The sequence below is a fragment of the Notamacropus eugenii genome, chromosome 1 (assembly GCF_028372415.1).
Source record: "Notamacropus eugenii isolate mMacEug1 chromosome 1, mMacEug1.pri_v2, whole genome shotgun sequence".
In the NCBI taxonomy this organism is placed as follows: domain Eukaryota; kingdom Metazoa; phylum Chordata; class Mammalia; order Diprotodontia; family Macropodidae; genus Notamacropus; species Notamacropus eugenii.
In genome coordinates, this window is record NC_092872.1 from 258,013,089 (window position 1) to 258,038,414 (window position 25,326).

General features: G+C 44.7%; 1 long non-coding RNA gene across 3 annotated transcripts in view; it reads right to left on the minus strand.

Annotated features, from left to right (window-relative positions):
• LOC140525063 (uncharacterized) overlaps positions 1-25,326 on the minus strand; it is a 210,092-nt gene that overhangs the window by 118,085 nt on the left and 66,681 nt on the right. For all 3 annotated transcript variants that reach the window (XR_011973918.1, XR_011973917.1, XR_011973916.1), the window contains exon 2: positions 22,164-22,301. This is a non-coding gene — a long non-coding RNA (uncharacterized lncRNA). The remainder of the gene's footprint in view (positions 1-22,163; positions 22,302-25,326) is intronic.

Sequence of the window (25,326 nt, forward strand, 5' to 3'; positions counted from 1 at the left end):
GGTTTGAATCCCTGATCTGCTTGAGGTGACCTTGGACAAGTCATTGGCATCAGTTTCTTCACCTGCAAAATAACAGGGTTGGACAAGCTGACCTCTCAGGTTCTTTCAAGCTCTAAACCCGTCACCCTAATCTATAATCTAAGTCCAGACATGCTGGAACCAAAAAGTTCCCGTCCCTTTTGCAACAAGCTAAGCCCTTTCTCCCTCCCCTCCAGGGACAGGAATGAAACCAGGATACTGGGAGTTATCTTCTCACACAAAAACAACAAGAGAAAACAAAGAGAAAGAGCCACGTGTGTGGAGCAATTTCAGCTTTGCTCTTGTGGGTGACCACTGAGGTCAAATCCCAAGACTGACACTAGTCATGAGAACATGAGAAAGTCATGCTCCTTCCTGGGCTTGTGGGCACTGTTACTGACACTGATGGTGGAGGTCCAGTTAGAGAACTAGACAGGGAGGCTGTGGCCAATAGGCGGGGTTCAGCTTCTCCAGAGCAGGTGAGACAAAACCCAAGGACCCTTGTGGCATTTCAGGAACCCTTAGAGAAGAGGTTGGACTGATCTAATTCCTTCCCATGGACCTCAGGACAAACATGGATTCTACCCCTCCTAGCCAGTATATAGATTCTTTTCTTGATAAGGTTACTCCTTCTGGTTGATCTGTAAACATTATTGATTTTTGTTTGAAGAAACTAGTTTTGTTTTAGGAAGGACACTGATAAATTGTGCAGCCTCCAGAAGAACATAACCAGGTTAGTGGCAAGCCTACAGTTTATGGCATGTGAAGACCAACTAGAGAAGCTGAGAATGTCTGTCTTGGAGAACCATAATAGCTGTCTTCAAGGGTGTGAAGGAGAATCAGAATGGTTCTGCTTGGTCTACACAGGTATGATCAAGAGGGAGAGTTGGAAATGGAAAAGAGGCATATTTAAACTTGATATGTCTGGGGGAGATTCTTAAGAATGAGAACTGGTTGGCTGCCTTGGGAGGCAGTGGGTTCCCCCTCATTGTTGTTGTCACTTCAGTGGTGGCTGACTCATTGTGACCCTATTTGAGGTTTTCTTGACAAAGATACTGGAGTGGTTTGCCACTTTTTTCTCCATTTCATTTTACAGATGAGGAAACTGAGGCAAACAGTGTGAAGAGACTTGTCCAGGATCACATAGCTAGTAAGCATTTGAGACTGGATTTGAATTTCAGCCCTCCATGTCTGGCACTCTACCCACTTTGCCACCCAGCTGCCCTAATTTCTCCTTCATTGGGGGTCTTCAATCAAAGTCTGGAGGATCACTTTGGAGTCATCTTGTAGAGGAGATACTTGTTCCAGTAAGGGAAAGACTGGATGAATTCTTATGTACAAGAAAGCTTCTCTAAAATTCTGATTCTAACTCAGTAAGGAAGTCACTGTAAGTTTTACTGTTCCCAATATACTTAAGAGGAAACTGAATGACATAAAGGTCTTACTCAGGGTCCCACATCTGCCAAGAATCTAAATCAAGTTTTGTTACAAGTTTCAACCTCCAAGTCCAGAGCTCGTGGGGGTACACTGTACTGCACTAGTCTTGATCCTTCACATTACAGATTAAAGAACCTACCAGCCTCTGAACCTGTTCCATGTGTCTGGACCTCTAGGCTTAGGGATCATAGGGCACAAGAGAAATGGGGCAGACTCCTTGGGAAGACGAAAAGATATTCCTATGAAGCCAGAAGATGTCATCCAAGAATCCCTGAGCTATAGGATACAGAACATAGAATATTACAATATAGAACATGTGGGATGCAGTGGAAAGAGGGTTGAACATGGAGTCATAGGATCTGAGTTCAAGTCTTCCACTTGTTGACCCTAGTTCTGACCTATGGAGTGAAACAGAAAAAAAATGGACTCCTCACTACCTGAGCGATCTTAAAGTCTCTGGGCTTGTTTCCTCATGTGTGAAATATTTGAAAACAGCTTCTATATCCTCTCCAGCTTTGCATAGCCCCAATCTGCTCTTCAAGTTAAACATTCCCAGTTCCTCCAACCAGCTCTCACATGCATAGCGCAGGTTGTATCAGTAAGCCCCTTGAGGGCAGGAACTCAGGGTTGTTGGGGGTTTTTTTAACCTCAGTGCCTTGAATGCAGTAGGTGTTAAATAAAAGTTGATTGGATCAAATGATCTTGAGGCTCTTGGGTATATGCTGGTTGTCTTCCTCTGGGTGCTCTCTAGCTTCTGAAAGTCCTTGCCAAAACTTGGTGTTCAAAATTGAACACAGTGCCCCTGATACAGTCTGCCCAGAGGAGAGGACAGCAGGGCAAGTACCTCACCCTTCTAAACCTCAGGCTTCTATTAATGTCACCCAAGACTGGGTTAGCTTTTCTAGCTGCCACATCTCTCTATTGACGCATATCAAGCTTGTAGTCCACTGAAACCTCCAAGATCTTCTTCATTCAAATTGTTGTCTAGTCCTGCCCCACCCCCCACACACATCCTGTCCTTGTGAAAGAAATGTTATTGAAAGTTGTTCACTCCCTATGCCCTCTTGACCACTTATGAGAGCTCTTTGGGACATTTTCTCATGATTTCAGTCCCCAAACTGAGACTCTCATAGGCGGCAATCCTCACTTCAGGAGAGTAAACAGTGATTCAAAGATATCAAATCTCAGTCAGCCAGAAAGGAACAGGAGGGAGGGACATTATATCAAAGTTCCCCTGCTGGGATACTCCGGATGGTCTGTGTGGCTGGACTGGACAAATGGTGGCCACAGGAGCACAGGGGGATGGCACAAAGTCAAAATCAGGAGTGTGGTCATATTAGAGTGGGGGAGAATCAGGATTCTGGCTTGAGACACCTGGACGTGGATGCCAGCACTGCCAATTACTGCTGGAAAAACCAGGGGCAAGTCTTTTCTCTTACCAGAGCCTTGACTACGTTTCATAAAATGAAACTGGATAATAGGATCCCTAAGGCTTCTTTCCCATATTCGCCAATCCTAGGAAGAGTCAGAGATGAAGGGAATGAGATGGAGAGGGGACAAGGTGATAGATGGGACAGCTTTCTCATAGGCACAGCATTGAAATGTCCCGTCGTTCTGTATGGAAACTGGGGTCCAGAGGAAATAGGGATGGAGACAGGGAGTAAGACCCCTGAGGAGGAAAGGCTCATAACCATCCCCAGCCTCTAATAGCTCTCCCCTGTCCCCATGAAACTGCATACTTCTTGAAGGAAGTGACTTATTTCACCTCTAAAATGTCACCCCCATGAGGTCCTGTAGACACTAAAGTGAATGGCAGCGTGGTGCCATGGTGCTCTATATTGGGAGTCAGGAGATCCGGTTGGGAATCCTCTCCATTGTCTGCTAGCTATGTGACCTTGAACCAGCAGGTAACCTTGAGCAAATATTCTCCCCTTTCTGGACCTCAGCTCCCTCCTCTAGAAAACGAGGTTAGACAATATGACCTCTAAAATCCCTCCTAACCCTAAATTCATGATCCTGTGATCTTTAGCAAGTCATAAAATTATCTCAGTTTCCCCATCTATAACATCTCAACTATGAAGATCTTTTTCAGCTCTGAATCAGTGATTTTAGGATCCTATTACCCTGGATAAATCACTTCACCTGAACTTGACTTTTCTTCAGGCATACTACAGTTCACCCAGACTGTCCCCCACCTCCAAACCTTTGCATTGGATTTTCCCATTACTGGAGTGCACTCGCTTGTCACCCTTGTTTCTCAGAATCCTTAGTTTCTGTCAAACCTCAGCTCAAGCTCCTATACTAGTCTCTTCTTTGTTTGAACCCCCTCCACTGCACCCCGGCTGCTAGTTCCTTCCCACCAAAATCATCGTCTATAGTTATTATCCATTTTACATGTGTACAATGTTTCCACCAGGTAGAATGTAAACCTCTTGATAAAGGGGATTGTGTTCTCTTTTTTATATCTCTAACATCTAGCACAGTGTCTAACACACAGAGTTTAAGCAATGCTTATTGATCAGTTTATCTCCCTGGGCCTCAGTTTCCTTTTCTGTAAAGGGAGATGGCATTCTTTATACTCCCTCCCTTAGAGGGTGGTTGCCAGCGAAGTGCTTTGTAAACCTTTCAGGTTTCTGTTACATAAATGTCAGCTATGATTCTTTTCTTTAGTTCCATCTCCCCCACAGCACAGCACAGGCCGGCACACAGGAAGCTATCAACTAATGAGTGATTGATTGATGGAGAAAGGAGAATCCACCCAGTCCCAGCGTAATGGATCTATGATTGTATGTGTGTGTGGGGGGTGGGAGAGAGAATGGAGGTGGGGAGAGGGGGGAGGAAAAGAATCATCTGGTGACAGAAAGGTAAATTTCACCTGAATGAAGAGGCGCAGAGCCAGCCGATCAATGAGAGATTGTGGGCTTAATAAGCCAAGGGGCTTCCTTCCCGAAGCTCTCACACATTAAGAATTATTCTACTTGCAAACAAATAATTTGTACGCTATCTGCCCATCCCTGAGTGAGTGGAGCACCTTCCATTCATCCCAGATTAATCCCAGAAGTCATCTCTTTTGTTTTAGCTGCTTCTACAACTCTTTCCTCTCCCAAAGGAGCTTTCTCCTGGTTCTGAGGCATAGGGAGATTGGAGTCAGAAAGACCTGGGTTCCAATCCTGACTCATACACCTGCTTCCTGCCTAGGTGGTCTTGAGGAAGACAACTTCCCCTCTTTAAAATCTCAGTTTCCTCATCTGTAAAATGGGGGAAATAATTTTACCCAAGGTAGCATCGGGAGTGGTGGATCAAAAGCAGTCTTTGCTGTGGATCCATTCTATAGAAGCTGCCAGTTTTCCTAAAAAACTCACTCCATCAGGGTATTCCTTTACTCAAGGACCAGCAAGAGTTCACAAACTCCTATCCCATAGTCCATAGATTCATGGGATTTAAGGATGGAAGAGCATTAAAAGATCATTGAATTTAAAACTGAAAAGGCATGTAGAGGTCATGTGATCTGATACTCTCCTGTTACAGTGAAGGAAACTGAAACCTGGAGCAGTCATTTGGCCATATAAGTACCTGACCACCCCCAGCACTTATTGTCTATAATAAGTAATAGATGATTTCTAAGCTCCCTTCTGGTCCTAATTGCAATGAGTTTTCTGCTTGTTAGAGATAAAACTATAAAAATCACAGAGTAATAGAGCGTAAAGTGACCCTATAAGTCATTTTACAGATGGGAAAATGAAAGCTCTGAAAGGGGGAAAGGTCATCTCCAAAGTCCTACAGCCAATACTCAAGTTCTAAGGGATCTTAGAGACCAGTTGCTGTAGCTTCCACTTTTTATAGATGGACAAATGGACAACTGAGAGTCAGTGACAGAAAGAGAACGTGACCTGATCTCTAGACAGCTAATCCAGTGTTCAAACCACTGTTCCACATGGCCTTTTTGTATGGTAGCCTTCTCTCCTTATTTATATGAGTCAAATCTCCCAGCAAAAGAGCCCAGGAGGTGGGGCTATGTCTTCTCCATTTCCCATAGTCCCTGGGATACAGCTAGAAGGACGGTAGGGGATCATCAGATCATTCACCTAGAGCCAGAAGAGAGCTCAGGGGTCATCTTTTAACTCAACAGTTGAGGAAAATCACACCCAAAGAGGTTAAATGACTTGATCAAGATAATACAAGCAGCAAATGGCCAAGATAGAATAAGCCAAGGTCTACTGACCCGAAGTCCAGCTCTCCTTCCACTCTACAATAGTATGTCTTCCCTTTCTCCTCCTACCCTCCTTTCTTCCCTTCCTTCCTTCTTTCCCTCCTTCTTTCTCTTCCTTTTACTTCCTTCTCTCCCTCTTTCTTCCCTTCCTCCTCCCTTTCTTCTTTCCTCTCTTCCCTCTTGCCTCCTTTCTTTCCTCCCTCCATCCCTCCCTTTCTTCCTTTTACCCTCCCCTCCTTCTTCCTTTCCATCCTTTCTTTCTCCTTTCCTCCCCCTTTGCCTCCTATCCTCCCTTCCTTCCCCCTCCCACTCTCTCTTTTCTTTCTTCTTCCCTTCTTCCCTTCCCTCCACTCCTTCCTTCTTTCCTTCCTCCCTCTCTTCCTTCCTTCTTGCCTTTGCTCCTTCCCTCCTGCCTGCCTTCTTCACTCCCTATTTCCTTCCCTGTCTTCAAATCAGAGCTTTAGTTCTGAAAGGTTTAGTCCAATGGCCTTACTTTATAGATGAACAAGCTGAGGCCCAGACAGGGTTAGTGATTTTCCCAAGGCCACAGAGGTAGCAAGTGCCAGCAATGAGGTTCTGACAGGATCCTCTGACTCTGAAGTCAGTGCACTCTTCCCCACAGCAGCCTTCTCAACATTACAATATGACCACATCTGGGAACCAGCACGCCAGATAGAGAACACAGGAACCTGGAAAATGTGAAGACCCTGGAGCCAGGAGACCTGAGTCCTATCCCAGGGTCTGCCATCAACTACTTGGTTTCTCTACTTACAACTGGGGACTATGGACATGTTACTTTATTTCTTTAAGCCTCAGTTTCCTTATTAGTAAAATGAGAATAATACTTGTACCTAGGGATAATGTGGCAGTGGATAGAAAGATCTGGGTTCAAGTTCCTTCTCTGACATATTTTGCCTCCCTGACCCTGGGCAAGACTGTTAATCCCTCAGTGCCCTATGGAACTCTCTAAGATTATGTGGGGGATATGCATTGAAGGAAAGTATTTTCACAAGAAAGTCCCCCTATACAAAGGAAATCATGAGCCTAGACATAAACCAATGGATCCCATGTCACAGGGGCCTGACGTCAAAGACCTGTAGCTTCTCTGCTGTGGAAATGCCATCCACTATGGCAAATCTCTACCCATCTAGAATTTAAGAATCTTAAAGAGCCTTTGAGACTCAGAGGTCAAGGGACTTCCTGAGTGATTACAGGAAAATCAGAATCAACAAGGGGATTTGAACTTGAGTCTTCCTGATGTAATCTGAGCAGCACTCCATCACCCATTGCTCTAGGTAAACCTCCAGGCACTAAGGAAAGAGAAGTTATTGTCATTCTACTCGCGCCTCGCTTACCAGGCAGGAATCACACCCTGTCTGTAGACCAGCCTACCTGTCTGCCCAGGCCCTCGGGTCTACCTCCCTCCTCCTGCCCCACCCCACCCCTGTGTGTCACCCTGTCCCAATTAGCCTTCCAAACACAGTCCCATCCTCTAGGAGAGAAGACTGGAGAGTGGGTTGACCTTTCGAAGGGGCTGGCCTCTCCCAATTCAATTTATTTACACAGGCAGCTGAGGGAGCAGCAGCCACATCACTGCGACTCTGATTTGAAAGTAGGACAAGCAAGCAAAAGAAAAAAACATAGAGGGGGGGATGAGTGATGGTGGATAAAGGAGAGAGGGGAAAAAAGGGAAGAAAAAGCAGGTGCAGACTAAATAAAACCCTCTGCTTGCATAATCCAGCCCTGGGCAGCCAAGACATTCCTCCTTCCAGCCTCCTTGAATGACCTTGGAAGGAAGAGGGGCAAACTTGGGAGCCTGCCTGGAGGACAAGGGGAGGAAGACAGGGAGGGGAGAAGAGAAGGAGGTAGAGAGGTCAGGCAGAACTGGGACTGACAGGATGAGAGGTCATGGGATGGAGGGAGAGAGACAAAACTCTTCCTTGGTCCTCTCTTTGTTACTGAGTTCTTTCCTTCCTCAATGGCACACATCCATCACCTCTTGGAGAAGGGCCTGCTGCCAGGGATGTCCTCCTCCTTTACTCTGCTGCTCCCCCTCCCCGAAGATTGGTCTCTAGGATGTCTTATTGCATGTGAGGAAGCACCAGAGATGGTAAGAGGTAGTGGAGAACCTGGATTCAAAACCCACTTCTTCCATTGACTCCATTGGCCAAGTCTTAACCTCTAGCCTCTTCTGTCCATTAGGGGGTTGGACCTCCAAGGTCCATTCCAGGTCTCCATCTCTGATGCTGGAGACCAGTATCTCTGTGGCTTCACTTCCTTTGTTCCTGATTTTCAAATTTTTTTTCTCTTTCCTCCTTCCCACCACCCAGGAAGAATTATAGGCTTAAGAGCTAGGAGACACCTTACAGATCACCTGGTTAAGCCACCTCATTTGAGCTTAAGGGACTTGCAACCAGCCAGGAACCTTCCTGGGTCTGCCATGTCCAATTCTCATCTTCTTCAGTGCTATGGGCCTTCTGCTCCCATCATGTCCCCTTCCTTCTCATCATCCCTCCATCACTTCCCATTGTCCTTCCTCTTTTCTCTGTTTTATCCTCATCTTTCTTCCTTCCTTCCTCTCTTTTTCCTGCTCCCTGTCTCCTCATCACTTGTTAGGGCTGGAAGTGACCTTAGAGATCATGCAACCCAACCTGTTGTTTTACAGATGGGGAAACTGAGGCTCAGAGACATGCAGCAGCTTGTTCAATGTTCCACTGCAAGGGGAGAGGAGGGGGAGAGGTCAGTCTGGGACCTGAGTCTTCTGATTTCTGCCTTCCCCCCTCCCAATCCAAAGCTGTTCTGCTTGCCTGGGACTGGCTTTTTCTTTTTTCCTTTCCCTCCTGTACACTGAAGGGGTCAGAGTGGTGACTTCCTTAGGGTCTCCTAACTTAAAGTGTCTCCAGATCCCATGATTCAGTGAGTGTTAGTTGTTCTACATCCTCATCCCTGGCCTAGGTTTCTTCCCATCCACCCCCTCAGGGATTCTTTCTACAGTTTCTCTTCTCTAACTTTCTGTTTCTTCACACATCTGGTTTTACCTCCTCACCCTGCAGATAGCCTTTCTCCCCTGCAGGCTCGAAACAGGCTGGAGGCTCACAGGAGGGTGAGACTTGGTCTCCTAGGCAACAGGGCAGCATGGAAGGGGAGGGGAGGAGAGGAGATAGGAGGGGAAGAGGATTTCTACTGGACTAGGGCCACCCACCAGAAATCCCGAAAAGAAACATGAAGTTTGGTGTAGACAGGTAGCCACATTAAGCAGGATCTGGCCCCTGGACCATCAGAAAAGGAACAGAAATCGGATTCCAACCTGTGAGCCTCCCTTTGGAAGCTGGTTGTCCCCACTGTGAACTGAGAACCCACTGTGTGCAGGACTCTGGGGAGGGGCTCATGGCTTCAGGAGTCCTGAGTCTGAGGAAATAGACATGTTGGGTCCTGGGGGAAGTCCTAACCTGAGAGAAGCACAGAGTAAGTACTCAGTAAATAGGGACTGAGGGGATGAAAGTTTCCTTTAGGGAAGGGAGAGGAGGGATAGGAAAAGGTAAGAAGTAAAGAGAAAAGAAGAAAGAAAAGAAGGAAAAATATAAGGAGGGAGAGATGGAAGAAGAAGGAAAAAGGAAAGGAGAAAGGGAAAGATGAACAAAAGGGGAGAGGATGGAAAGAAAGAAAGAAGGAAGGAAGGAAAAAAGGAAAGAAAATGGAAGGGAAGGGAAGAGGAAGGAAGCAGTGTGGTACAGGGGAAAGTATGCTGAATTTGGATTCAGAAAACCAGGGTTCAAATCTTAGATCAGCTTGTTACCTCTGTGACTTTAGGAAAGTCACATAACGTCTCTGGGCCTCAGTTTCCTCATCTGCAAAATGAAAGGATTGGACTAGCTGGCTTCTAAGGTCCCTTCCAACTCTAAAGCTCAGATCCTGGGGAGGGTGGGGGCAGGAGTAGATAAACAAATGAAAACTGAAGAAAGGGAGATTTTTCATTGATTAAAAGAAAAAAAGCTAACACGTAATATAATGTTATATAACTTAGACTTGGAGCCCAGATCTGAGCTGAAATTTCACCTGTGCTATTTACTGGTTCCTTGCCCACAGATCACTCCCGTCACCCAGCAGAACCTTAGCTCGCTCATTAGCAAAATTAGGACAATAACAACTGTCAGACAAGGTGGTTGTGAAGTTCAAGTGAGATAATGCATTTAATGCTTTTTGAAGACCTTCAGAAGGATATATGACCTGGGTGGTAGTAAGGTCACTGTAACTATAGATTCCATAAAGTCCTTTCTCAGCCTTTGTGGCCTCTGGACGAACACTTGAAATGGATTTTGCAGACTTGGTCACTCCCCACCAGCGGCTTATGATCCTAGACAGATCCAATTAGCTACAATACCTACTGATGCAAATCTAGAGAGCCTCTAGGTCGTGAGTAAGTATGTGATACCCAGGAACTGGAATCGCAGAATCAGAACATTAAAACTGGGAGGGATGTTCAAGATCACTTAGTTCAACCCCCTCATTTTGCAGATGAGGAAACTGAGATCCAAAGAAGCTTGATTGTGCATGTTCTGGGTCTCTGGAGCATGGATGGGATTTACCAAATGTCACATAACTGGTCACTGGTAATGCTAGGACTCCAAACTAGGTCTCCAGATACCCAAGACAAGGCTTCTTCCACTAAATTATGCTGGCTCTCATAAGCGTTATATGTTCTTGTTAAAGGATAAGGATATTTGGGAGGTAATGAATGGGGAAAAGCCTCATGACATATAGGTGAGAGTTGAGGAAAGTTATCCTCTCTCTGGAACAATTCAGAATGTCTTTATAGATAAGGTCAAGGAAAGAAGGAATGTTTTCTGTTCTCCAAAGGAAAAATTCAGTATGAATATAAGGAACAAAATATATGCAGAGGTGGGACAGAGGTGCAGGCACTGGTAGCTGGGAAGGAGGGAATATATGAGAGATGAAATGGTGAGGATGAGGGAAAACAAATAGACTGCCTCTGTTCCACTCCATCCTCATCCCCAGCCCCACCCCCACTTCCTTCCCAATCCTGAGTCTATCTTTACATCCCCAGTCCATGGGAAATACCCCTCTATAGCGCCACATCTACATCTCCATCTGCATCTCCATCCCCATTGCTACTCATCCCCTCTGTAGAAGGCTATTGAGCAATTGAAATTAACCTTGATAGAAGTTCTACACCCCACTTTGGTCTCCACCCAACTCAGAAAGAGCCTCAGCCTCCTTCAGGGGAAGATAAGCAGCAGCAGAGTCTAGAGATATCTAAGGCTAGAGGGGTAAGGTTCAAGGTATTGTCCACTTCTGACCTTCCCACTACCAGGACTAAAGGGGTCTCCTTCTCCCTCTTCTTTCCTCATTCATTCTACAGTTGTTGAGATATATGGATATATATATGGAGAGAGAGAGAGAGAAACAGAGAGAGAGAGAGAGAGAGAGAGACAGAGACAGAGAGACAGAGAGACAGAGAGAGATACTAGATATAGCAGACTGCAGTTTCAGTACAAGGAATTCCTTTTTCTCTCTGTTCCTCCCCTCCTTCTTTCTTCCACCTTCTTTTCCCCTTTCTCCCACCTTCCTTCCTTCCTCTCCTTCCCAGATCTCCTTCCTTTCCAGCTCTCCTTCTTCCCCTTCTCCTTTCTTCGCTCTTCCTCTCTCCTCCCTCTCCCACCTTCCTTTTTTCTTTCCCTATGATTTTTTCCTTTACCTCCTTTTCTCCCCTTTTCTCTCTCCCACATTTCCCCTGTCTCCTCCCCAACCTCTGCAGCTGGCACCCTGGCACTCTCTCTCTCTCTCCCTGCCCCTGAATAGTCCTGTTATTATTCAGAAAAGCCTTCTGATTGAAAAGGCCCCTAAGGCATTTCGCAAATAAAAATCCTTTAATTGGGAAGTTGTTAACTTCTCAAAGAGGAATTTTAATTTTGCTCTCACCCCCCTCCCATTCTTTTCCCCCAAACCAAGGTAATAAATGCAAAAGGCTAATAGTCATATATTCCATCATCATCCACCCCATGCTGTTGTCTGTACTCTCCCTTCCTTTCACCAGTATTCAAAATTCCTAGAGTTGATGAATATTCCATTGAGGGGCAGGGCCAGGAAGCTTAGACAGTCTCGGATCTTACTCTGTCATCGTCAGACAAATTCTACTCCATTCAGCAAACTTTTGTTAAGCCCCTACTATGTGCAACGCCCTGGGGATATAAAGACACCTGCCTGGTTGTCAGAGAGCTTAAAACTAATGGGGCTAGGCTGGATGGTCGGAAAACAAGTACCGAGATAATTATACTACAAAGGAGCCTAAGATAAGTGGAATGGAGAGGTCTAGGCAAAGTGCTATGAAAAATTTAAAGGGGAGAGATTATTTATCATTAGTATTATTATCAACAACAATAACTATTTTAACATTTATTATTGTTGATAATTTTATCAATTGTTATGTTTGTCCTTTGTTCTCGAAGAGGACCATGATATCAGAAAGATTATTTTATCAATAAAATTTTATTTAATATTTATTGGTTATTACTGATAAGAATAATAAAATGACCAACACATAATTAGCTTCTCAAATCATATATTACAGCAATTCAGGGAGGCAAGCACTGTAGGTGTTACTATCTCATTTTCCAGATGACAAAATGCAGGTGAAATGATTTGCCTCTGGTAGCATAATAGTAATGATGTGTGTGTGTGTGTCTGTGTGTGTGTGTGTGTGTGTGTGTGTGTGTGTGTGTGAGAGAGAGAGAGAGAGAGAGAGAGAGAATTCAAACCCAGGTTTTGCTGACTACCACGCCCAGAGTTCTTTCCACTGAGCCTCACTACCTCTCCACTTTTGTATGAAAGCAACTATGGAGGTGCTGGTGCCTGAGCTACTCCTTGAAGAAAGGAACTTCAACAGACTAAAGTGAAAATGCTTTCATCTTTTTGTTATTTTATGAACAAATCAGGATCCTTCACTATTCCCATATACCAGCAGCCAAATGGGAGAGGAGAAAGAAGGAAGAAGGGAGGAGGAGGAGAAGGAAAAAGAAAAAGAAGAGGAAAATGAGAACAGGGAAGAAAAGATGGAGGAGGAGGAGGAGAAGAAAAAAAGAGAAGAAAAAGGAGAAGAAAAAGGATAAGAAGAAGAAAAAGGACAAGAAAAAGAAGAAGAATTAGGAGAAAAAAAGAAAGAAAAGGAGAAGAAGAATGAGGATGAAGAGGAGGGGAAGATGAGGAAGAGGAGAAGGAGAAGGAGAAAGAGGAGGAGGAGGAAGAGACTGGCATTTATATAAAAATTTAAGATTTGCAAAATGTTTTACATGTATCATATTGTTTGATGCAATAACCATGAGAGTGGGGTATATGCTGTTATTATGCCCATTTTATAGATAAGGAAACTGAAGTGACTCTCCCAGCTTCACTCAGCTAATAAGTTTCTGAGTGGTCTGATCCTTTCAAATATCACAACTTAGCATTCTACTTAATCAACTAGCATTTATGAAGCACCTACTGTGTGCTAGGCACCAGGGACATAATGCAACCATCATCATCCTCCAGGGAGACCATGTGCCTCTACTCACACAGACTCTTCCACAAGAAAATCAAAGTCCCCTCTGGTTCACTCTGATCTTGTAGGAAAGGCCCTAAATGTGATAGAGGTCAATTCATTTCCATAAACATTAACTAAATACCTACTGTGTGAACAGCTCTGTGCTAAGGACTTGGGGAGGTGGAACATAGGTAAGGAAGACATGGCCTTTGCTCTCTCCTGGAACAACTGTGATTGAAGGGAAAGACTTGGCTTCTAGTCCTGGATGTGCTGTGCTCCAACTGTATGCATCTGTCACTTAACTTCTCCGGGACCTTAGTTTCCTGATCTGTCCAAATGGGATGTTCCTCAGTGCTCATAGGGTATTTGTGAAGATTAAATGATTGGGTTTGAAAGCCCTTTGAAAAGCGAAAGGGATTCTAAATTCCACACATTCTCCAGACTTCATTCCAAGTTTCACCTACCCCAAGAAGCCTTCCCTGATCACCCTAGCCATCTTTCATTCCTCTGAATTCCTTCAGCCCTCATGGTCTGAATCACCTTTTAAGACTTTATGTCTTGGATTAATGTCAGGCTGGGAACTATTCATGCCTGTGAATCTCTTCTCCTTTGGTGTCTCCCCACAACCCTCACCTGGTTCTGAGACAGAGTTGTGCATGGGGGGTCACAGCAAAGACTCACTCCAAACTGACACCTACTGGGGCATGCTGGGATTGCCTTTGTGTCCTCTTCCCCTAGGCCCCATCTCCCATTCCCACCATCAACCCTGCCTAATGGTTGCTCTCTCAAACCAAGGCTGATTCAGGGAGCTAGAGCCTGGTCCTGATGCCCTGGAGGGAAGCAGCAAGAGCAGGAGGAAAATGTTTATTCTTCAACATGGCTGTGCCTGGATCCAATTTGTTTCCTCAGAGTCCTCATTAGCACTGATTGGGCCTCAAGCCTCCAGCCAACTCCTGGAATAAACACTTCATCAGAACCTGCAAGTTTGGAAGCAAACACCAACAGCCAGATTCCCTGCCCTAGGCAGGGTCAGGGCTTGGGGAGTCACATAGCTCACCCTCCATTACTACTAAATCTCACCCATTCATTCCTCCTTCAGATGAGTGAGTACCTCTCTCTTCCCTGGAGTCTTCCCTGATCACTCAACCCCACAGTGAGCCTTCCCTCCCTTGGGTTCCCAAAGCATATCATAGCATCGCAGGGTCTTGAGCTGAAAGGCACCTGAGAGATCATTTAGTAAAACACCTTTATTTGACAGGGAAATAAACTGAGTCCCATAAAGGGAAGGGAATTATCCAAAGTCACGAAGTTACAAAACAGAAGAATCAGGTTTTAAACCCAGGACCTGAGACTCTCAATCCAATGATCTTTCCACTGAACCACTTCCTAGACTATAACAATGTCAGAAGGGAAGGGGGGCCCAACTAGTTGGATCTCTAACATTTAGACTTTCTAATGGATGGTTATCCAAACTTCTGCAAAAATACTTCCAGTGATGGAGAGCTCACTACTGAATTTCACAACCCACTCAATTGTTGGACTGAGCTGATAGTTAGAAATTCTGTTGATACATGGTGCCTTGCATTGTCTTCTAATCATTTCAGATTTCAGTGTTACATTGTTTCAATTAAGTTTCTGTCTCGACCAAACTATGAGCTCCCCGAAGGCAGGGACTCTGTTTACTGCTCTTTCTGTCTCCCTAGCCTGGTACAATCCGTAAATATTTCATACAAAGATGAATAAAAGAACATGGCTTGTTATTTGTAGGGATTAAACTGTGGCAAAAACACTGACTTTGGAGTCAGAGACCCTTTTTCAAAACATGCCTTTGAGATTTACTATGGGACCTTGGGCACCTAGGTCACAACTTCCCAGGCCAAGCTGATTTTTACAGTCTCTGGTACTTCTGAATCCTATGGTTCTGTTATTGTACAGAGTATTATAGCAGGTCCTCGTGGATCTGCATTAATAAAGAGATGAGAATGAGCAGTTATCATGCGAATAACTGTTCTTATATAAATGAAGCCAGCAAACTGTTTATAAAAACAGCAATGTTCCCTTAGGTAGATTAATGCTCCTTTGCATGTTACTTAGGCATTTTGTTAATAGTAAGTTAATAAATATTGGCTGAATTGCTGGTGTCATGCAGAAGGTCTGGCAACTTCTTTCCCCTTTTCAAGAGCCCTGGGCAGCTTCCTACTCTTTGTGGGACTCTTTCCACTGGGAGAGAATGAAAAGTCCTCAGTTTACCACTGAAGACTTTTCAAGTCTGACTCCCTTTCCAAGCTTATTTCAAATAATCCACTCCACCTCCATTACACAGACCTTGCATTCTAGCCAACAAGGCACATCTGTTATTCCTCAAACTCTACAACCCATCCCCGCTCCTCCCACCCCCTCCACCCACCACCTCCCAACCCCCCACCCCACCCCCCATCCCCCCCGCACTGAACATGCCTGGAATGTCCTCTCTTTCCCTCTCCCCCAACTAGAAATATGTCTTATTCCCTTCTCATAAGTGCTCCTGGGCTCAGAACAGTGCTTGGCACATAGAAGGTACTTAAATACTTATTGCCTAAGTGACTGCTCTCTCCTTCAAATTACCTGGAACTTATCTTTGTTAAGACAGTAGAACACCCCTCCTCCCCATATAAGGTCCTCTAAGGCAGATACCATTGTTCATTTTTTTCTTGGTATTCCCAGGGCATAGCACATAGTAGGCACTTACTGCATGCTTGTTGGATTCGACTGGATTTCATTTTGGCCACAGTTATATAGAGAGGGCAGTGGGAGATGAGAATGATGGATCTCCAAAGTCTTTTTTAACTCTAGCATTCTGTGAAAACTGCAAACCACAGTATAAAATGTAATCTATTAACACTATATAAGAAGTCGACCTTTGAGCATCAATTTCCCCAAATCTAAAAGGAGAAGATAATAGGCATTTATAGAGCACTGATTGTGTGTGAGGCATTATGCTAAGTGTTTGACAAATATTATCTCATTTCATCCTCACCGCAATCACTACAATCATCCAAAGTGGGTACTATTATTTTGCAACTGAGGGGGCTGAGGCCAACAGATTAAGTGACTTGCTCGTGGTCATACAGTTAGAAAGTACCTGAAGCTAGATTTGAACTCAAATCTTTCTGATTCCAGACCCAGAAACTATTCACTGTACCACCTAGATGCTTCAAAATGGAAATAGAATGAGATGAATAATGCTTGCAACTCTCTCCTTGAGGTAAAAAGCCTGCTCTGGAGCAGTCAGAGGCCCTAGATTTGAATCCTGATTCCTTAGGAATGAGGTGACCTTGAATAAGTCACCACCTTTTCCTGGCCCTTAGCTTCCTCAGCTGTAGAGAAAAAGGTCTGAATTGAATGTCCTAAGATCTTTCTGGTATCTCACCTCCTGTGAATGCGTGTGAAAACCTTTGGTAAACCACAAAGCATGATACAAATATTGTTATAATTATTGAAAATATTATAATTCAAGGGGAAGACAATCAAGTATTTATTAAGCTCCTACTATGTGCCAGGCACTGGGTTAGGCACAGAAATTAATAATGACAACAGCTAGCATTAAATAATAGCAAATATTTATCTAGCACTGTATGATCTAAAAAGTGCTTTACACACATTCTCTCTTTTAAAACTCACAATCACCCATGAATTCAATGATCTTTCCCATGCAGATGATTTTCAGCTTTATTTATCTGGCCCAAACCTCTCTCCTGACCTCCAATTGCCTACTGCACACCTCAGACTAGATATCTCATAGATATATTCAAGTCAACGTGTCCCAAACAGAATCTGTTACCTTTGCCCCTAAACCCTCCCCTCTTCCACCTTCCCTATTACTGTCATGGATACCACCATACATCCTCCCTGGCCCCCAGACTCTCAACATAGAGGTCATCCTGGACTACTCACCATCTCTCACTGTCCCCCACTTCCCTGCCCAATCGTATCCAAGCTGGTGTCTAGGTCTGCTGATTTCACCTTTACGGTATCCCTGGAATGGGGCCATCTCCTGCCATCCTGAACTATATCTGGCCACTAGACCCAGATAGTTCCAGAGGAGAAAGTGAGGTTGGTGACATTGCAAAGCCTTTCCTCACTTAAATCCAATTCACTTGCAGCTCAGGTGGCATTACCTTCCTGATGTCATGACCCTCTTCGAGAATGAAGAACAACCACAGCAATAACATCCCTGGAACATGTCCCCTCCTCTCCTCTGACACCCCTGTCACTCTGACGCCTCACACTTGTACTATTCTAATAGCCTGGGTGTGGGGGAGGAGGGGCAGAGCAGGAAGGTCTGACTGCCTCAAGTCCCCCCCAACTCTGATCCTCCTCCGCTCAGCTACCAAAGTGATCTTCCCAACCTCAAGCCTGACTATGCCACCCTCCCCCCAACTCAGCTAACTCCAGTGGCTCCTTGTTAGCTCTGAAATAAAATACAAAATGCACTTTTTGGTTTTTAAAGTCTTTCATACCCCACCCCTACTTCCTACCTTTCCAGTCTTCATACACTTCGCTCCTTTCCTATATTCCATGATGCACTGACACTGATGGTCCTGTTCCTCACCCCTGTGAGCTCCTTGAGGGCAGGGACCGTTTTGGGTTTGATTTTGGATGTGTTGGCCTTGGGGGTGGTTGTGGGGTTCTTGTTTGCTTGTTTTTGTTGTTTTTTTCCCTATCTTTGTATCATCAGCACTGGGCACAGCTCTTGATCCATAGTAGACACAATTTATGGCTGTTGGACTTGATTTACGAAATAGGTGCCATTATTATCTCTATTTTACAAATAAGGAAACAGACATTGAGAAGCTTTAAATGTCACAGAGCCAATAAGTGTCTGAGGAAAGATTCCAATTCGGGTCTTTCTCTGTCTCCACGTTCATAGTTCTATCCACCAACCAAGGAGATGACAAGTATATAAGTATATGCAAAAGTATTTTAAATTGATTCTGAGATGAAAGGCCCTAGGAGTTGGGAAGGATGGGGGGAAGTCAGGAATGGCACTTTATTGGGAATAGCATGAATTTTAAGTGAAACTATAAGAGCTAGAGGTAAAAAGAGGTGTATTCTAGAAGCATCTTTAAGATCTCAGCTCACCCCTCCACATTGTTATCCCTTGACTTCATTCCCCTTCCATCCTGGTCTGGCCACCACATGTACCACCACGGTTCTGGCTCCTTGCTCCCAACTTCCCTCAAGGTCTAGCCCTGGCCTACCTCAGTCCCTTCCCAGTCCTCTGGCATCTGCTCAGATGTCCCTAGCTGTCTCTCTTCTGCTCAGGCTCCCCTCCCTCTCTCCCCAAAGAAGGGAGGAGAGGATGCCACTCAGGGGCTAATGGGAAAGGGGCCAATTGATCAGCTGCACTGATTTAGAAGTTAATAAATGTTAAGAGCTGCTCTATAAATCACAGACACACAGAGAGGAAGTGACCTGGACAGGGGGCTGAGCGAGTTAGCAGAGGGGTTTTATTTAAAAGCAATTTATCTCCGATGCACTGTGAGGTGCCACTCGCTAGCAGGAGTGCCGCCCAGAGAAATAACCCACCTCCCCTCCCACTTCCTGGTCCCTTTCCCCTGCCACAGATACTACACCACAGGATATCTAAGGACACAAAACTAGATGGGCAAGTCCAAAGACACATTCCATAAAAGTCATTCTCCTTACCCATCATATTTCAAGATCCTCTGCTAAAGTCAGCCCAACCTATCATCCATCCTGGTGATCATAGGAACTACTATCCCATCCTGAGGATCATAGGATCTACCATCCCATTCGAGGATCATGGGATCTATCATGCCATCTGAAGGATCATGGGATCTATAGTTCCATCCTGAGGATCATGGGATCAAGGTTTTTGAGCTGCAGGGAACCTCAGAAGTCATCTAATCTAGCCTCTAATTTTTATAGATTGGGAAACTGAGACCCAGAGAGAAGAAAGGATTTGGCATATAGAAAGTTAGTGATGGAACTAGTACTAGAACCCAAGATTCTGAGCTTCCAATGTAGAGTGATCCAGAGTGAGCTGGAAAACTAGTCCTTTCCCTCAAACCTCTGGATTGCCCTTTCAAAGCTCCAACCCCACCTCCTTGGGGAAGCGTACCCTGATCTCTTCAACTAGAAGCAGTCTCTTCTCTGAGAAATGTCCTAATACCTTCTCCCTCAGTTTCCTTATCTATAAAATGGGGAGGTGGTAGACTATACCTGTAAGGTCCTTTCCAACTCTGAATCTATGATCCTATAACCCTATGATTCAGGGTCAAAAGAGGAGGATTCAAATTCCATAGATGGCATGGCAGATAGAGAGAGGCATGCCTGGAGTCAGGAAAAGCTGAGTTCAAATCCAGCCTTCAGACCCTACTAGCTGTGTGATCCTGAGCAAGTCACTTAAGCTCTGGTTGTCTCAGTCTTCTCATTTCTAAAATGGGGATAATAATAGCATTTACCTCCAAAAGCTGAGGTATGGCTTAAATGAGATAGTTTTTTTAATACTTTTGATAGTTCATATCTCTCTGCAAATCATTTTACTCCTCTGAGACTCAGTGGCCTCATCTGTAAAATGGAAACACTTATATTCTCAGAGTTTTACAAGACATAAAATTGTTCTGGAAATGGAAGCTAAGATTATCTGTGTATGTGCTAATCATCAGGAGTGTCTTTTCTAAACAGTGTGTCTCAGCACAGAACATCATCCTCTCTAGGGATCCTGTAAGTGTTTCCTGCTTTGAACTAAATTCAGAGGCAGTAGGAGTCCAAGAATCTGCACCTAAATCCTGGATCCAGTACTTCCTAGCTGTGAGCCTTTGGATAAGTCATTCTCATATGCTGGGCTTCATTTTCTGCTACCTTGGTGAAAGGATGAGGTAGGACTAAATAATCTCTCAGGTGATTTTTCAGCTCTGATATTCTGTGAATCTAACATTCTGAGTTTAGAAGTGGGTGGCTGGTGCCATGGGCAACACCTCGTTGGGGATCCTGGCAGCCAAGGGCAGGGCTTTGAACTTCTCTTCATCTTTAGCCAAATAGGCTGGTCACTTTCCTATCCCACCCCTCTCCCACCAGCAGCTGAAGAAATGCCCCCAGGCACCAGTTATGGGTTAAATTGGAGGGACTAATTATCCTGCCTGGGCTGCCCAGAGGTAACTCATTAGCAAGAATACTTTAACGGAGATAACAGGACTTCAAAAAGTGAATGGAACTGCCCTGAGGTAGGAAACCCAGGAGGCCTTTACTCTCCATACCCTTCAACTTCTTTCACATGCAACAAAATGGAGATGAAGCCCCTCCTAGATGGAGCTACAAGGGACCAAGCCAGCCTAACTGAGGTTGGTCCTCATGCTTTGTCTGGAAGGTCATGGGCTGGGCTAAGCTCAGAAGTGGGTGAGCTGTGACCCTCCGTCTGCCTGTGTTCCCAGGGTCTCCTCATATCTCTAGCCCAAGACAGGATAGAGCTCCCAAGACTCTCACCTTGCCTGAGAGTCAGCAGACTTGGATTCAAATCCTGCCTTTGGCTCTGACTAGATATGTGACTTGGGAAAGTTGTTTTTTTCTTCTCTGGGATCCAATCTTCTTTCTTTTCTCTAAGTTAAGGATAATACCTGAACTACTTCAGAAGACTGTTGGGTTAGTTTTCCGGAAGACCAGGAGACAAGAAGTATTTATTAAACACTTATGAAGAGCCAGGCACTAACCTAAGCACTTGATAATTATTTTCTCATTTGATCCTCACAACAACCCTGGGAGAGGAGGTGTTTTTATTATCCCTATTTTACTGATGAGGAAACTGAGACAAACAGGATGAAGTGACCTGTCCAGGATCACACAGCTAGTAAGTGGCTGAAGCTAGATTTGAACTCAGGTCTTCCTGACTCCAGGCCCATGACTTTGTCTACTGTACATCCTACCTGCCTCAGAGGAAAGAGGATAGAAAGGTTACCCCAAGCTGAGGATTAATCTTGGATTGATTGGACATATGACTTTAGTGTCCTAAGGAGCCTTTGAGTAGATCTGGATAGTGGATCCAGACCCAGAAGGGTCTTCAAAGGTCATCTCATATCCAACTTCCTCATTTAATAGAGGAAGAAACTGAACACAAAAGGGAAGTCATCACCTGACATGAGTTATTACATGAGCTTAGACTTGAGTATAGTAGCCTTTCTCTGTACCATACCATCTTTTAAAAGCTAGTTCAGGTATCTTCCTAGGCCAAAACTAACTAGGTAATTTTTAATTTACTTTGGGTTCCAGGAGTGAAAGCTAGAAAGGACCTTAGAGGGCATCATTTTTAAAGATAAGGAAATCTAGCTAGGAAAAAGCCCAGTGACATGCTCAAGGTCTCATAGATAGTAAGGGGCAGGGTCAAAAAATGAAGCCATGTCCTCGGCTCACATCCTAGCACATAACAGCCACCCTAGAGACACTCAAATAAGCCTACTAGTGGAAGTAATGTAGATGGTCCACTAACTTTGACCTACAAACCCACTGCCTTTGATGCAAAGCCCTTTCTTTTTTAATTTTTTAAAATATAATTTAATAAACATCAGTAAACATGAACATTTCAAAAACAGGTTTATATATGAAACTATGAACTTGAGGTTTTTTAAACTGCATATTAAATTTAACACAAAAGTAACAAAACTGCCCTGTTTGACTGTGTCCCTTTCTGCACTACCTTCTTGCCTATCCCTTGCTGACCCAGAGTGGCCTCTGGACCCTGCCTGAGTCTATGAGGAAAATGGATCCAGAGGAAAGTTAGGGGAGCCACCCATCTTCCCCAACTGGCCTCAACAGGATTACGAAGCAGCACTATCTCATTTAAAATGCCTCAATACAGCCCCTTGGCTTAGTTTTTCAAGGAGCAGTACATTCACTCTGAGTTCCAGCCATTTATCTGTAAGCCCCGCATAATTGAACCTTCTCATTGAGAACCAGGCAGCTTACCTTTGGCTGGAGAGCAATCGGGAAAGTGAGCACAGGACCCCCCTTAACTCGTTCAGCCCAGGCTCCAGTCACTGCCCTGGTCACTTTCCTTCAGAGGCCTGCTGTGGTTGAGGGCTCAGGGACAGTGGGGGCAGGAGGCTGTAGTGAGGAAGAGGAGACAAGAGTTCAGGGATGAAGGCCACAAAAAGGTCTCCTGGGGCCGTCTGGCAGCTGCTTCTGCTTCCCTAGCCCAACCCTGACAGCTCAGAAGGGAGATGACTTCAAGAGCTGCCCTGACCCTGGGAGGCCTTACTGGGCTGGAGGTATCATTTGACCCAAGCTTCCAAGCCCAAACACCCCTCTGCTTAGTGCAGAACACATGTATATTTGACTCATTGTATAGGACTCAGGGCTGGAAAAGAACCTAGAAGATCCCTCAGAAGCCATGGAGTACAGCTTCCTCATTTTACAGATGAGGAAACTGAGGCTCAAAGGAGTCCAATGACTTGGCCAGGGTAACTGCAGTAACTATAAATAGCAGAGCTGGACATTCTACTGCACGCTATAAGGCTGTCACTACTTGGACTTCCCTTGCACATACCCTGGTCATCATGGGCTAGTTTGTATGGCCTGTCTGTGCTGGTAAAGGGACTTTTTGTCAGGATGTCCTTCAGCTGTCACCTTCAGTCTCAGCCTATTAAAGAACTGCCCCTCCCCCCCACACACAGACCCTTCTCACTCCAAGAGGGCTTTCTTTCTCTTCAGAAGGCTGATCTGCCCTCCAGACAGATGCTTATTGCCTTCACCTTGGGCACTTAGCCTCCGGGCCTCATTTTCCTCATCTGTACAAGAGGATCAAACTAAATGATCTCTAAGGTTCCCTTCCACTCAGGACATCTGATCCCATGATTCTTTGAGTCTATGACCCCAGGGGAGGGAATGGGGGCATGGAGTAAAGGACTCTCTCTACCATAGCTGCCAACAGTCTGCTGGACCCTCATGCTGAGTATCAGGCAACTGGCCCTCTCTGAGTCCTTGTTCTCCTGCCCTTTCTTCTCAACCTTAAACCAAGACACCAAAAGGTAAAAGAGGCCCAAGGAAGTCACTGGAGAGGGAAAAATCACCGTGCAAAGGGAGGGGAGGCAGCCGAGGTGGTGCCTGGCAAAGGTGCTAAGACTTCAAGCACAGGGTTCAGGGCCTAGATCAGGCTACTGGGTCTGCGGCCAAGCTCCTCTCCTCTGGCCTACCTCACACTGAAATATGCCAGCCTAGATCTGGGGAAGTAGGAAGTTTCAGTTCACTTCTGTGAACACACTGAACCCTCAACAATGAAGTAGCTAAAGTCCTTATTGTTAACCTACTTTTACAGATAAAGAAACTGAGGCCCGGAGAAGTTTGCCCAAAGGTAATCAGCTACTAAGTGGCCCAGACAGCATTCAAACACAGGCCTCTTAATAATTCGATGGAGCCTCAGCCATCCTCTGTTGCTGCAAGCAAAGTCCCTCTCCATCCCTAGTGCCAGTCTCCTGCAGGAAGGAGCACTATCTTCAACCTCGCTGTCAGTCACTGCAGACAATAATTTATCGGTATCATCATTTTCATTATTTCTATTACATTAGCATATTAATAATAACCAACATTTCTCTAGAACTTAAAGATTTGCAAAGGAACTATTAGTCCTAAGGAGGTCACCCTAAGGATACTTCCTTCTAAGTATAGGTCTAACCATGACATTGCCTTACCCAGTACCTTCATTGGCTCTTCAGTCTAACCTACAAATTCCTTAACTTGGCATTCAAAGCCTTCCGCAATCTGACTCCACTCTGTCTTTCTGGTCTGATTTCATCCTTCTCCTCATTACTTTCTTCACATTTTGATCATGTCCTCTCTGCCTCTGACCTTTCCCTCACACTTTCCCATCTCCCTCTATCCCTGGAAGTCCTTTTGTAGGCACTTCCACCATGGGGAATCTTCCTCCCTTTCAAAGTCCAGCTCAGATGCTCCCACCTTCATGAAACTCTCAGATTCCCCCACCTAGAAGGAAGGTTTCCCTTCACAAATGTCCCTAGGGCATTTGTTCTCTATCTCTCCTTTTATATTTTATCGTATAATACACACATGTTTGTGTGTGTGTGTGTGTGTGTGTGTAACATCCCCCATTACATACAAGTTCAGAGACCAAGTCATATCCTTCTTTCCCTACCACCCAGGAGAGGGTCTTACACATAGTAGGTTCTGAATAAATGTTTTCTCATATTATTGCCATCCTAGTGCCAAAAATGAAAACTCCATGACAGTAGGGGCTATTTTATTTTTTGTCTTTCTATCTGCAGCACTGTGCCCGATACAATGCAATGCAACATTGCCGATGAATGAATCATAAGTATGGCAATAGCTAGCATTTATATGGTGTTTGAAGGTTAGGCATGCACCTTATATATCTTGTCACATTTGAGCCTCACCACAAACAACCCTGGGAGGTAGGCAATCATCATCCCCATTTTACAGATGAGAAAACTGAGACAGAGAGAAGTGAAGTGACTTTCATGGGGTCATACAGCTACTAAGAGAATTTGAAATTTGGGTCGTTGTGACTTTGTATTCATGATGTCACCTAACTGCTCTTCTCAACCCAAATTTGTCCTGCTTGAGGATCTGATAAGCTAATGACCTCTTGGGTATGAATGGTTAGTTGGGGCTCAGTGTGGAATTTCAGCCAAGGGAAAGTGGGAATTATGCTTTTACAAGGGGTGATGTCTGAACTCAAAGGAGGAAACCTTGAAAAAGTGATTTAACTTTAGCTCCAGAGTTTTTGTCTTTTGTGTTTAGAGACTTGGCTTTGCCATGATTGACTTGAGAAACTTCTTCAGACCTCAGTTTCTCCACCTGAAAAATAATCAGGATATTAACCTGCATAATTGCTAAGGTCCCTTCTGACTTTGAGGTTCATTTATTGGTCAGCAAACATTTATTAAGCATCTACCATGTGCAAGATTCTAAACTAGGTACCAAGTACACAAACATTGCAAATAATCTCTTACCTCAAAAAGTTTACCTGCTACTGAGTTTCCATGACCTATGACCTAGAAAAGCCCTAGGCGAGAGGAAAGGGCTCAGAAGGTGCTATTAAGGACTTAGCCTCAGCTAACCCTGCAATAAGCAGTCTTCATAGACAATTCCCTGT